Here is a 12,552-nt window from a genome sequence, read left to right on the forward strand (position 1 = left end):
CAGCAGTTCGGATTCATTTCTGACTGACCCATTTGGAGGGAGTCAGTCCAAAAGCACTTCAAACTAGATTTCTGAATTGCTTCTGATGGGCTCGGATGGCCGGTCTGCCATTCGGAAAGACTCCAGTAATCTTAAGGGCGGCTCTTTCTGCCCTAGGGATTATAAGGTCGATTCCAATAGCCTTTCTGTGCTGGAATTTCTGACACAGAAAGGCTGTTGGAAGTTGACTTTGGGAGCTGCCGCAAGGCCCCCATGGGTGCATGGCCTCCAGTTCGAGGCTGAGGGGTCACCTATGGCACCCCTCTGTTGATCTCTGCAGCCCCAATGCATGCATATTGAGGTGCCCACCACGGGGTGCAGGGATAAACTGCATCTTCTCTCTTTACAATGAGAGCATGCATTCCGGTTGGAATGCATGCTCCCATTGTCGAAAATAGGAGTGCAACTGAACAGTATTTGGTCACATCCTAATTGCTGGGGTGGGACTGCCAACAGAAGGTCGGTCGGTCCCAGTACCAAATCGATGTCAGATGGACTCAAGTCAATCTGACATCGAAATAGGGTGCTTAGTGTTGAGACCAGTCCTACCCTACACTAAATTGCACATCCTTGTTGTCCTGGGGAGAGGTCTCCATGCAATTATCAATCTCTATTGTACCCTACTTTGTAGAGTGGTTATCCTGTAGTGAGGTGTTTTTGAAGAGTGCGCTCTCCCCTTATTCTCTACTATACCTTGCTGCCATACTGTGAAAAGGTGGGTCTAGAGTGGTTAATTTTTCTTAAAGTCTTAGAAGAAGGATGTAAAAGTTGTAAGTACTATAATGAAGTAGAGTGTACATTATGTGATAAAAAAGAAATAAAGACTAAAAAACGCCAGTGGAGAAAACAATGTTTCCCTATGTGCCATTATATATATACATATTACCTACTGGCGGTCGCCAGTAGATAGTTATAGTTAGGACCTATTTTCCATCGAAAATTTGCAACATTCTATTCACAATAACTTTGGCGCCAATTGACGAATCTTTGTGAAATTTTTAAAACGTATGGCACGATCTGGTCCGCTCCTATCCTTAAAGTTTCAGGGTGATTCAGCAAGCGGGGGCAGAGAAAAAAGTGGGGTCCCCATGCAATTTTCAATAGGAAACTTTAGACACGGCTACAGCCCGAACTGCTGAATGGAATTGCACCAAATTTGGCAAAAAGATAGCCCTTTTTCAGAAAGATCCCTTTTTGTTAAATGGTGTAAGTTTGTTCAGTAGTTGATGAGAAAATTAAAAATTAAAAAGTTTAGATATATATGGCCGTGGAGGATCCGCGTACCCTATAGATCAGGATCTGCACACCCTGCAGAGTACGATCCGTGCACCCTGCTGATCACAAGCTGCATTCTAATTGGCTGTGAACACTCTAAACTAGGAACACTTGTTAGCTATCTCGTGCCTCGGTAGAAGCGAGTCACAAGATGGCAGCAAAATGAAGGCGGAAAACAAGGAGAGGGGGCAGGGTTGAAACACCCTGACCCCGTAGATCTGCTTAGGGGGTCCTACAAGGACTTCTAGGGCTAAAAAAAGCATTTGTTTTAAAGAAAAATGCTGTGATGCGTGCAGGGTGTGCGGATCCAGCCGCGTGTTGTTTAATTAAAGCCGCTGGGTGGGCCAGGTCCCGGGGGCATGCGCAAAAAAAGTGTGGGGGGCCCAATCCCCCCACTCCCCCGGAGACCACCACCCCCGGGGAAAAGCATGAATATTTGCAAGGCACACAGCCCCCCGCAGCCCCGGGGACCACCAAACCCCAGGGCTTGATATTTTAAAGTTGGGGAGCCTCTAAGCACCCCAAACCCCGGGAACCACCACCCCAGGGCTTTTTTTCAATACATGTAACCTGTCTGGGGGGCTGGAGCCCCCCACATGCCCCGGGGACCACCACCTCCCCGGGGCATAAAAGATTCAAAATAGGGGGTCAGCCTCAGGGACCACCCCCCGGGGCAGTGCATTAAGTGGGAGGGGGCCACGCAGCCCCCCTCCTGTAGCTAATGATGGCCCTGGGGGAGCTGCATGTCAGCAGCTCTCCATGTAGAAAAACAATGCCTGCTCCCGACGGATGCAGGGAGCCAGCGGTGATGTGGGGGCATTGGGGCTCCCCCCACAGTCCCCAACGTTGTATATATGCCCCGGGCGATGGGGCCCCCAGGGAGAAAATAAATTAGTGATAGGAGCAAAATTCTTTTTTACGAGAAAATTTAGAGTTGTGACCCCAGCGTGGTGCTCAGCGAGGCCCCCTGGTGTGAACGTGCTGAGTGCGTGACTCCCAGCGCGGCCCCCTGGTGTGAACGTGTTGAGTGCGCGACTCCCAGCGCAGCCCCCTGGTGTGAAAGCGTTGGGTGAGCAACTCCAAAACTCACTGGGTGCGCGAGTAGAAAACAAAAAAATACGAATATTTTTTAAATATACATCAAGCTTATATGTTTAGATCTTGGGTGGCTCTAAAAAGAGCTCTTGTGTTTATTGGGAGATTTTGGCACCTACAAGTAAGTACCTATGCAAAGTCTAAAGTTGTTGAGAAAGACTCCATTAACCTCATCTATGAACTATACACCATCTCTCCTATATTGTTGTTGTAAAGGGACCCCATTCTATAATCTCTGAGATAAGCAGAAACAGCTTTATTGACATGTTTCCTAGCTTTCTCAATCTGTGGACAAATTTGACTTGTCCAGTTCCATTTCTGTCTTTTGCATATGTTAGAATAGACAAAGGCAGTTTGGGGGAAAAGTAGGGGTGGGCAGAATTTGCTTAACTGTGTTACAAAAATATCTCCGTGAAACGGTAAAAAATCTCTGCGTACACGCAGAAAATCCGCGAACACACGGAATTGCTTGCTGATGATGCTTTTTACCTGTTCGCAGTCGCTGTTTGCGTGCTCAGGGGGAAATATCTCATGAACATGCATTTTGAGAAAGCGAACGAGCAAATAGATTTGCGATCTCGCGGAACACAGAATTTTGGGCAATTTTGCAAAGGTGTCCTTTATAAGCATTTCCAGACCTACACCAGTCAAAGTGCCTAGGTCATTGCCACCACAGTGCACAATTATGAGGTCAGGGTGTTGGAGATGCAAAAAACATTTAACCAATGACATCACTTGGTGCCACTTTAATGATCTCTGTCCAATCCATTTCATATCTATATTTGGCAAAGCTAAATCTTTGTCAATATCTCTACTTTCAGCATACCTTTTGCTCCAGAAAATATAGCTGTGTCCCACAATCCACACTCTCAGCATCTTGAAGGGAGGTCTGGATGCACTCAAAAGATGTCTGTAGGTGTAATGGGCAGTTTGAAAACTAAGATTTTTCAAAAAAGGTGGATAAGATGCAGTTTTAAAAAAAGAAGAGAAATGACTAGCTGTTGGAGAACATAATAGACTGAAACATAGGGTGCACATTTCTGTGTTTAAAAAGCATGTTTCTTATTGTCTGTTAAAAACTGTTTGAAAGGAACATTAGATAGGATAAGCTGATATTTTGAAAAGTCAATCACACTTGCTGTTTGAATTTGCAACACTGTGTGCTGAACTTACCTGTGTGTTCAGTTGAGTGTTCCATGAACTGTTACTATGGTACGAGGCATTAAGCAGAATGGGGGTAGGTTTGAAAGTTATTTTGTGGCATCCATTGTGACAGAAGCATGTGGTTACTTTATCTCTTTACTGACACATAACTGCTTAAAAACCTATCCTGTTGTCAACTTTTAGTACTATTAGAACCCAGTCACTGCTTATGCATTCGCAGAATGATTCAGGCATTCACACTAGAAGTGCTGTAGTGAAATGTGTAGAATGTATGTGGTCACCTAACCCCATCCAGACTAGTGAGTCTCTTCTGCTAAAGTCCAGGGAATAGCCTTGCTTGTCTAGAATCACACTGTGCGTCTGTATCCATTTGTCCAACCATTGTGACAGTAGCATGTGGTTATTTCATCTCTTTGCTGACACATAATTGATTAAAAACCTATCCTGTTGTCAACTTTCAGTAGTATTAGAACCCAGTCACTGCTTATGCAATCGCAGAATGATTCAGGCATTCACACAAGCAGTGCTGTAGTGAAATGTGTAGGATGTATGCAGTCACCTAACCCCTTCCAGACTACCGAATCTCTCCTGCTAAAGTCCAGGGAATAGTCTTGCTTGTCTACAATCACACTGTGAGTCGGTTTCCACTTGTGCATCCATTGTGACAGAAGCATGTGGTTACTTTATCTCTTTGCTGACACATAATTGATTAAAAACATATCCTGTTGTCAACTTTCGGTAGTATTAGAAACCAATCACTGCTTATGCATTTGCAGAATGATTCAGGCATTCACACATGCAATGCTGTAGTCAAATGTGTAGAATGTATGCAGTCACCTAACCCCTTCCAGACTAGCGAGTCTATTTTGCTAAAGTCCAGGGAATGGTCTAGCTTGTCTAGAATCACACTGTGAGTATGTGTCCACCAGTGCATCCATCGTGACAAAAGCATGTGGTTTCTTAATCTCTTTGCTGACACATAACTGTTTAAAAACCTATCCTGTTGTTAGCTATTAGTAGAACCCAGTCACTCCACATTTACTCCTCCAGTCAGCCATTCAACACAATGTACTGATAGAAACACTGCGGCAAAACCCATACACATATAAATTCACCCAGGCACTCTCCTTGCAGTACTCTAATCATTCAGTCAGTTTAATTTAGTTTTAGTTTAGTTTTAAAGGGTTTTATAGCGCGCTCTATTACTGGCTAGTATCCTGGCACGATGGAGAAGTATGTGGCAGGCTTGCGGGGGCAGAAAGAAAGAAAAAGAAAAAAGAGGCCACTGGGAGAAAGGGGGAACAATTAAATGGCCACATTAAACAGATGAGTTTTTAATCCTTTCTTAAAACAGGTGATAGACTGGGCTTCACGAAGCGCGTTCCAGGCTCTGGCAGATTGGCAGATCGGAGGCAGCGATTAGGGACATAGAAAGAGAAGCGTCTTCTCAAGTACAGGGGCCTGAGCTGATGGATAGCTCGGTAAGCAAGAACCAGAGCCTTGAACATGATTCGCTGAGCAACTGGGAGCCAATGGAGGTTACGCAGGTGGGGACGAACTCTAACCCTCCTGGGCAGATTGAACAGGAGTCTGGCGACAGCATTCTGAATCACCTGTAGTCAGTACCCAAGGAATCATGCAGTGACCCAGGCCTTAACGCATGAACTGCTACAAACCCCTGTCCACTACACATGCAGTCCTCTAACCACCTACACACTTGTCTTTCACACCTTCAATTCCCCAGGCAGTATCCATACACTCCAGCAAACATCCTGTAACTCCCCTTGCACTTCTCCAGTGACCCATTCACCACCATGTATTAATCTATTCCCTGCGCAAAAACCCAACCACGTATAAATTTACCCAGGCACTCTCCTCGCAGTACTCTAATCATTTAATCAGTATCCAAGTACTCATGCAGTGACCCAGGCCTTAACACATGGATTGCTACAAACCCCTCTCCAATAAACATGTAGTCCTCTAACCACCTACACACTTGTCTTTCACACCTTCCATTCCTCAGGTAGTACCCATACACTCCAGCAAACACCCTCTCATTCCCCATGCATTACTCCAGTCAGTCATTCAGAAACATGTACTAATCCAAACACTGCACCAAAACCTAAAAACTTATAAATTCATCCAGGCACTCTCCTTGCTTTACTCTAATCACACAGTCACTACCCAAGTACTCAGGCAATGACCCAGGCCTTAACACATGCACTTCTGCAAACCCCTGTACACTACGCATGCAGTACTCTAACCACCTACACACTTGTCTTTCACACTGTCGCATGGTTTATGGGCTTCTTTTGCATGTATGTTAAGTTATCATTGCTCATTCGAAGTTTAAACGCCATTTTTCCCTTTTGCTACTTTTGCGCACAACACTGCTTACCTGTTTTTGCAGACTTAGCTTGGATAAAGGTCTATACATGGGAAAAGGGTTGTTTTTCGACATCTCTAGACATACATTGTATCCCCAGTCTGTACAGTGAGTGCTAAGCCGCCATGGTTATCATAACGCGAGCCTGTTTATTGGCTTGTCCGTGTAACACATTCTAGACACAACAATTTGGCAGCTGCAAGCCGAGTAGGATTCTGGCGTCTTTATCATAGCACACCTGCCAGAATTGCACACACTTGGAAGATTCCAGGCATGCAGGGAGACTAACCGATCCTGATGTAATTTACACTTACTGAGGGGACAGGTAAATGGGGTCCCTCTAAGAAAGCTCAAGAGACCTTCTATAGTTTTATAATACATAGTTCCTAGATAGGGAGGGTGCTTTAAATAGGCGCTTTTATCACCTGTTTGCACTATCATTGTAACATGATTCCTCCTTTTGTATTTTATGGAATTGGAACCATGCCGTCCATATTATTATTATCCATATGTATGCTGATGTTGATTAAAATACTGCACTTGAGATCACGTCGTTAAAATAAACATTTTAACCTTACTGTGTCTCTATTTTACTCCTGTTATGGACTGGTATGAGCGTATAACAAAAGAGTGTTCTCACTTCCCACCATTCCTGAGATGGTCCTAAGTTGCATGTTCTAGGTTGTCTAATCATTGGTTTTCTATGCTATAGGACGAAGAGCTAATGTGACACTGATTGCTAGTCACAGAACTGTGCACAGAGACTTAGGACATTGGTGAATTAGGGTGTGCCAAAACTCACCTCAGGACCCAAAATCCCCTACCAGACTAGCAATCTGTGTCACATTAGCTCTTCGTCCTATAGCAAAGAAAACCAATGATTAGACAATCTAGAACATGGGACTTAGGACCATCTCAGAAATGGTGGGAAGTGAGAACACTCTTTTGTTATACGCTCACACCAGTCCACAACTGGAGTAAAATAGAGACACGGTAAGGTTAAAATGTTTATTTTAACAACGTTATCTCAAGCGCAGACTGGGGATACAATGTATGTCTAGAGATGTTGAAAAACAATCCTTTTCCCATGTATAGACCTTCATCCAAGCTAAGTCAGCAAAAACAGCTATGCAGTGTTGTGCGCAAAAGTAGCTAAAGGGAAAAATGTCATTTAAACTTCGAATGAGCCATGCTAACTTAACATACACGCAAAAGAGGCCCATAAACCATACGACAACACCTTCAATTACCCAGGAAGTATCTATACACTGCAGCAATCACCCTTTCACTCCCCATGCACTCCTACAGTCAGCCATCCAGCACCATGGACTAATCGAAACACTGTGCCAAAACCCAAACACATATAAATTCACCCAGGCACTTTCCTTGCGACACTCTAATCAGTCAGTCAGTACCCAAGTACTCATGCAGTGACCCAGGCCTTAACACATGCACTGCTACAAACCCCTCTCCACTACGCATGCAGTCCTCTAATCACCTACACACTTGTCTTTCACACCTTCAATTCCCCAGGCAGTATCCATACGCTCCATCAAACATCCTGTCACTCCCCTTGCACTTCTCCAGTGACCCATTCAGAACCATGTACTAATCCATTCACTGCGCAAACACCTAACCACTTATAAATTTACCCAGGCACTCTCCTTGCAGTACTCTAATCATTCAGTCAGTACCCAAGTACTCATGCAGTGACGCAGGCCTTAACACTTGCACTGCTACAAACCCTTATAAGGTATGCTTGCAGTCCTCTATACACCTACACACTTGTCTTTCACACCTTCAATTATCCAGGCAGTACCTATACAGCCCAGCAAACACTTTGTCACTCCCCATGCACTCCTCCAGTCAGCCATTGAGCACCATGTACTAATCCAAACACTGCGCAAAAACCCAAACACATATAAATTCACCCAGGCAATCTCCTTGTAGTACTCTAATCATTCTTTCAGTACTCAAGTACTCATGCAGTGACCCAGGCCTTAACACATGGATTGCTACAAACCCCTCTCCAATACACATTTAGTCCTCTAACAAACCTACACACTTGTCTTTCACACTTTCAATTGCTCAGGTAGTACCCATACCTTCCAGCAAACACCCTGTCATACCGAATGCACTCCTCCAGTCAGTTATCCAGCAACATGTATTCCTATGGTGTTCAGCTGCTCCTGCTTGTTTGGCAGCAGCTGCAGTCACATCCGAGACTACAGCTGCCAAGATGCAACATACAAGTAACTACCAAAGCAGGAAGAATCCAACTCAAGTGAGCACTGGAAATACCATGTCCAGGGGGGGCCTTGTAGTGGCAGGCATCATCCACACAATCTCCATGATCAGGGATCCATCAAGTCCCCTAAGCAAAATATTCAATACAATATACATACTATTCTGAGTTCATTATCAAACTTTAGCATTCAATACTAACTGATCCGATATAAAAAAAAGAACTTTGTACAACGGAATAGAATGAAACTAATAACTCATCAAACTCATGAGTCTCCCACGGGCCACCCGCCAGGCTCCTGCGAAAGTGATCACAGGCCTTAAAAATTGACGTACATAGTGAAAACATATAGTTCACAGTATAGGAAAAACTGATCAGTGCCTTCTTGAAATATAAATATGAATTTTATGTAAAGATACATACCAAGACTATGAAAAAACTTCTAGGGATGTTTCTGTATATCTGAGTTACAAAACCTAAGAAGTTGAACATTTTCAGCGCAAACATTGTTGGTGGAGTTAGTTTCTCTGTATGGTGAAATATATTTTTGTATTTAAAAAACCTTTCACATGAACTGATTAAAACAAATGTTAAAGTAACATCATAGTGAATAGGTGGATTTCTCAGTGACAAACCTAATGTTTTTAACTAAGAAAACATGGAAATGCGGCAGTTATACTTAGAAGCACTAACTAAATAAATCACACTATGTACTGCTTATGACATCACATATGATATAAATCATGACATGGTCTATTACATAATTGATGACATCACTGATAACATCATCCAAGGTTCTTTTTCACCCATTTTTCTGTATAGATTGCTTTGGTATTACCTGTAGCATAGTTCACATTAACAATAAACCACAGATTTATGGCAAACACTCATTGAGTACAGTGTTCAACCTGTATACAACTGTTCAGAGAAAGCCAAGATATTGAAAGTCAATTTCAAAACAAAAGTCCTAATGCAGACAGCTTTTATCTGAATCAAACTCCTGACACCCACCGAACCTACCTTAAGAAATTACGTTGAGATCATTAGAAAACTGAGAACTGTAAACAGTATTTAGACTATGGGGAACGTTAATTGTATCCCACACTGTTTGCAAACAGTGAAACTCTCATGTGAAATACACCACAGTGTATTCAAAAGAATCTAGAAGAACAATGTACATATTATGCAACAGTTGTCAAAAAAGACAAACGTCCTGGTGAACTGCTGCTTTGGAAAAGAAGTCCATTTTAATCCTGAGGCCCTTGGGAGGCAAGGGGAGCTCATCTTCCACGAGCAGTGCATTAAAAGGCGTGTTTGCAGAGTAGTGGATAAAGGGGGCTTGGCCTCTGACCACCTCTCAGCAATCCCAATGTGTGGGGCTCACTGAATGTAACAGGTGGTCTTATTGGACCTAAGGACCCTCAGCAGCCAAGGGGACTTGATCATCCAACCAGTAGCGCACCAGGAGGTGCGTTAGCAAAGTGCTGGAGAAAGGGGGTGGGGCCTCGGGAAGTTGCTGGGATTTGTTTTTTAAATGGAAGGGGCCTGCGCAGCCTTCCTATCTTTTGCCAATTTTGGGGACCCCATATCCCTGGGGCCAAGCATGGTAATAATGTGGAGGAGGGCTGCATGGTTCCCCTCGCTGGGCTGATTTCACTTGTATGAGTGAAATATCCAACTAACTATACCGTCCCTGAAACCTGTGTTTTTTCAGTAGATTTAAATTGTTTTTTAAATGCTAATTTCGAACAATAACGGCCCTGAAACCTATCTTTTTTCAGTGCATTTCTAAGGTTTTTTTAAATGCTACCTGCCTACAGAGGCAGGACATGTGCAGAAAGAGGAAGAAAGGTGCAGAAAGGAGCTAGAGAAATGCAGCAAGAGGCAACAGAAGTCCAGAAAGAGGAAGAAAGGTACAGAAAAAAGCAAGATATACGCAGAAAGAACCATCAGAGGTGCAGAAAAATGCCTTGTTGCACAGTCATCCCATGCCCTGGGCACCCCATAGCTTTTTGCTGACTGGTACTGGTGGTAACTGACTCTGACTGACTCTGGGCTCTGCCTAACCAGGCCCGGACCCAGTGCTATGCTGAAAGACACTAAAAATACAGCAAAAACACCTACATACACTAGGGTACACTATGGGCTTGTACTAGTAATAGGGCAAGGGGATTAAAACTAACTCTAAGTCCCTAGCATATAATAGGGCATGGCAGTTTAGAGGCCAGCAGCCCTTTTTTGCACTTGCATGTGTGCACTGCTGAGCCTGAGGTCAAGGCAAGAGAGGTGCAGAAAGAAGCTGGAGGGATGCAGAAAGAAGCGACAGAGGTGCAGAAAGAGGCAAGAGAAGTTCAGAAAGAGGCAGTAGAGGTGCAAAAAAAGGCAGAAGATGTGCAGAAAGAAGGAACAGGGGTACAGAAAGAGCGAAGAGGGGTGCCAAAAGAGGCAAGAGGGATGCAGAAATTTGCAAGAGAGGTGCAAAAAGAAGCAAGAGCAGTGCAGTAAGAAACAACATAGGTGCAGAAGGAGGCAAGATGAGTGAAAAAAGAGGCAAGAGAGGTACAGAAAGAGGTAAGAGAGGTGCACAAAGGGAAGAAGGGTACAGAAAGAAGAAAGAGAGTGCAGAAAGAAGCAACAGAGGTGCAGAAACAGGCAAGCGAAGTGCAGAAAGAGGCATTAGAGCTGCAGAAAAAGGCAAGTGGGGTACAGAAAGAAACAAGAGAGGTATAGAAAGAAGCAAGAGAAGTGCAGAAAGAAAAAACAGAGGTACAGAAAGAAGCAAGAGCAGTGTAGAAAGAACCAAGAGAGGTGCAGAAAGAGGCAAGAGTGGTGCAGAAAGAGACAAGAGAAGTAGTGAAAGAAGCAAAAAGGTGCAAAAAGAGCCAAGAGGGTGCAGAAAGAGGTAAGAGACATACAGGAAAAGGGAAGAAGGGTGCAGAAAGAGGCACAAGGGGTACAGAAAGAAGCAAGAGAGGTATAGAAATAAGCAAGAGATGTGAAGAAAGAGGCAACAGAGGTGCAGCAAGAGGAAAGAGGGGTGCAGAAAGAGGCAAGAGTAGTGCAGAAGGAAGCAACTGAGGTGGAGAAAGAGGCAAGTAAAGAGAGGCAAGCGAGTTACAGAAACAGGCAAAAGAGGTGTACAAAGAGGGAACAGGGGTGCACACAGAGGCACGAAAGGTATACAAAGAACGAACAGAGGTGCAGAAAGAGGCAAGAGGGATGAAGAAATGTGTAAGAATGCAGCAGATAGAAGCATGAGCAATGTAGAAAGAACCAACAGAGGTGCAGAAAGAGGCATGAGGGGTGCCGAAAGAGGCAAGAGAGGCGCAAAAAGATGCTAGAGAGGTGCACACAGAGGCACTAGGGGTGCAGAAGTTTGCAAGAGAGGAAGAAGCAATAGACGTGCAGATAGAAGCAACAGGGATGCAGAGAGAGGAAAGAAAAGTGCAGAAAGAGGGAAGATAATTGCTGAAAGAAGCAACAGAGGTGTAGAAAGAAGGAAGAGAAGTGCAGAAAGAGGTAATTGAGGTGCAGAAAGAGGCAAGAGAGATACAGAAAATGGCAAGAGAACTGCAGAAAGAGGCAAGAGGGAAGCACAAAAGGGAAGACGAGTGCAGAGAGACACAACTGGGGTGTAGAAAGAAGCACCAGAGGTTACAGAAGGAGGGAAGAAAACTGCAGAAAGAGGTAAGAAAGTTGAAGAAACGGGCAAAAGAGGTGAAGAAAAAGGGAACAGGGGTGCAGACAAGCAAGAGAATTACAGAAATAGGGGTGCAGAAAGAGGCAAGAGAAATTCAAAAATAAGTAGGAGAAGTGCAGAAAGAAGCAACAGAGGTGCAGCAAGAGGCAATAGGGGTGCCGAAAGAAAAGAGAGAAGTGCAGGAAGAAACAAAAGAGTTACAGAAAGAGGCAAGAGGGGTCCAGAAACAGGTAAGAGCAGTCCGGAAAAAAACAAGAGATGTGCAGAAAGAAAAAAGAAAAAAGCAAGAGGGATGCAGACATTTGCAAAAGATGTGCAGAAAGAAGCAAGAGCAAAGCAGAAAGAGCCCACATAGGTGCAAAAAGATGCAGGAGGGGTGCAGAAAGGGGTAGGAGAGGTACACAAACAGGCAGTAGGGGTACAGAAAGAAGGATGAGAAGTACAGAAAGAGGCAAGAGAGGTGAAGAAAGAGGAAAGAGGGTGAGGAAAGAGACAAGTGAGGTGCAGAAAGAGGCAACAGGTGAAGAAAGATGCAACAGAGGTACAAATCAAGCAAGAGAAGGACAGACAGAGTCAAGAGAATTGCTGAAAGAAGCAACAGTGGTGTAGAAAGATGCAAGAGAATTGCAGAAAGAGGCAAGTGAGGTG

This window comes from Lissotriton helveticus, chromosome 2_1 (assembly GCF_964261635.1).
Source record: "Lissotriton helveticus chromosome 2_1, aLisHel1.1, whole genome shotgun sequence".
Taxonomy (NCBI): Eukaryota; Metazoa; Chordata; class Amphibia; order Caudata; family Salamandridae; genus Lissotriton; species Lissotriton helveticus.